This window comes from Palaemon carinicauda, chromosome 5 (assembly GCF_036898095.1).
Source record: "Palaemon carinicauda isolate YSFRI2023 chromosome 5, ASM3689809v2, whole genome shotgun sequence".
NCBI lineage: Eukaryota > Metazoa > Arthropoda > Malacostraca > Decapoda > Palaemonidae > Palaemon > Palaemon carinicauda.
The window spans coordinates 127,027,913-127,030,709 of record NC_090729.1 but is presented as its reverse complement, the minus strand read 5'-3'; positions in this window follow the sequence as shown (position 1 = coordinate 127,030,709).

Here is a 2,797-nt window from a genome sequence, read left to right as displayed (position 1 = left end):
AACTCCTAATAATATCTCTCTCTCTCTCTCTCTCTCTCTCTCTCTCTCTCTCTCTCTCTCTCTCTCTCTCTCTTCGGTGCCAATGACTTTAGATGTCAGGATGCCAGATAACTCCTAATAATCTCTCTCTCTCTCTCTCTCTCTCTCTCTCTCTCTCTCTCTCTCTCTCTCTCTCTCTCTCTCTTCGGTGCCAATGACTTTAGATGTCAGGATGCCAGATAACTCCTAATAAATCTCTCTCTCTCTCTCTCTCTCTCTCTCTCTCTCTCTCTCTCTCTCTCTCTCTCTCTCTCTTCGGTGCCAATGACTTTAGATGTCAGGATGCCAGATAACTCCTAATAAATCTCTTATATAACCCCTATCTTCAAAAGTGGATCAAGACTAGAGGCAAGCAATTATAGACCTGTTAGTCTAACATCACATATTATGAAAGTGTATAAGAGGGTAATAAAAAAGAAAATAATGAACCATTTGGTCAAAAATAATTTGTTTAGTATGGGTCAACACGGTCTCGTACCTGGAAAAAGTACACAGACCCAACTGATAGCACACTATGAAAACATATACAATAATATGATAAATGAAAAAGACACAGATGTGATCTATCTAGATTTTGCAAAAGCCTTTGACAAGGTAGACCATAACATATTGGAGAAAAAAATGAGAAAGCATAATATTGTGGGAAAGATAGGAAAATGGGTAAAAGAATTCCTGCAAAACAGAAAACAGATAGTGGTTGCAAATGACGAGAAATCAGATGAAGCCCAGGTAATATCTGGTGTGCCACAAGGTACGGTATTAGCTGCACTGCTATTTGTTATTATGATCTCAGACATAGACTGTGATGTTGAAAACTCCGTAGTGAGAAGTTTCGCCGATGACACAAGAATAAGTAGAGAAATTACTTGTGATGAAGATAGGAACTCACTACAAAGAGATCTAAACAAAATATATAAATGGGCGGAGATAAATAGGATGGTATTTAACTCCGATAAATTCGAATCAATAAATTATGGAAACAGAGAAGGAATGGTGTATGCATACAAGGGACCTAATAATGAGACAATCACAAACAAGGAAGCAATTAAAGACATTGGTGTAATTTTAAATAGGAATATGTTATGCAACGACCAAATAGCAACACTGTTGGCTAAATGTAAAGCAAAAATGGGAATGTTATTCAGACACTTTAAAACAAGAAAAGCTGAACACATGATTATGCTTTACAAAACTTATGTGTGTAGTACACTCGAGTACTGCAATGTGATATGGTACCCACACTACCAAAAGGATATTGCGCAAATAGAGAGTGTACAAAGGTCCTATACTGCTAGAATAGAAGAAGTTAAGGACCTTGACTACTGGGAAAGACTGCAATTTTTTAAAACTATACAGTCTAGAAAGGAGAAGAGAACGCTACATGATAATACAAGCATGGAAGCAAATAGAAGGAATTGCTGAAAACATCATGGAGCTTAAAATATCAGAAAGAGCAAGCCGAGGTAGATTAATAGTGCCAAAAAGCATTCCAGGTAAACTGAGAAAGGCGCACAGGACATTAATCCACTACGCACCAGCATCCATAATGCAGCGACTATTTAATGTGCTGCCAGCTCATCTAAGAAACATATCAGGAGTGAGCGTAGATGTGTTTAAGAATAAGCTCGATAAATACCTAAGATGCATCCCAGACCATCCAAGACTGGAAGATGCAAAATACACCGGAAGATGCATTAGCAACTCTCTGGTGGATATACGAGGTGCCTCACACTGAGGGACCTGGGAGAACCCAAACAAAAAATAAGGTAAGGTAAGGCTCTCTCTCCGGTGCCAATGACTTTAGATGTCAGGATGCCAGATAACTCCTAATAATCTCTCTCTCTCTCTCTCTCTCTCTCTCTTCGGTGCCAATGACTTTAGATGTCAGGATGCCAGATAACTCCTAATAAATCTCTCTCTCTCTCTCTCTCTCTCTCTCTCTCTCTCTCTCTCTCTCTCTCTCTCTCTCTCTCTCCGGTGCCAATGACTTTAGATGTCAGGATGCCAGATAACTCCTAATAATCTCTCTCTCTCTCTCTCTCTCTCTCTCTCTCTCTCTCTCTCTCCGGTGCCAATGACTTTAGATGTCAGGATGCCAGATAACTCCTAAAAATCTCTCTCTCTCTCTCTCTCTCTCTCTCTCTCTCTCTCTCTCTCTCTCTCTCTCTCTCTCTCTCTCTCCGGTGTTAATGACTTTAGATGTCAGGATGTCAAATAACTCCTAATAGATATCTCTCTCTCTCTCTCTCTCTCTCTCTCTCTCTCTCTCTCTCTCTCTCTCTCTCTCTCTCTCTCTCTTCGGTGTCAATGAGCTTAGATGTCAGGATGCCAGATAATTCTTAATCAGTCAGTTAATCTCTCTCTCTCTCTCCTCTCTCTCTCTCTCTCTCTCTCTCTCTCTCTCTCTCTCTCTCTCTCTCTCTCTCTCTATGCTATGAATTGTCTTTATTATATGTTTATTTTTCAATTTATTTTATCTTCCCTTAAAAAAAAAAGATTATTCTTGACCTCGGAGTAAGTGCAAAAGCAATATTCTGCTGATATTTTTGCTTTGCTCTCGTTATTTAGTAACGGGATACCATGTAATTCAGAGTTCTTCGTACATTCGTGTATCCTGTACCTTCTTCTATGATTTTTTCTCTTTGATGTGGATCGTGAAGACGATAGTGTGCGGACGATAGGTGCCATGTTTATGGAAATGCTCCCTGTAATACCCTAAGTGAGGGATCACTGTAGGCGAAGGGGTTACCTTATAGTA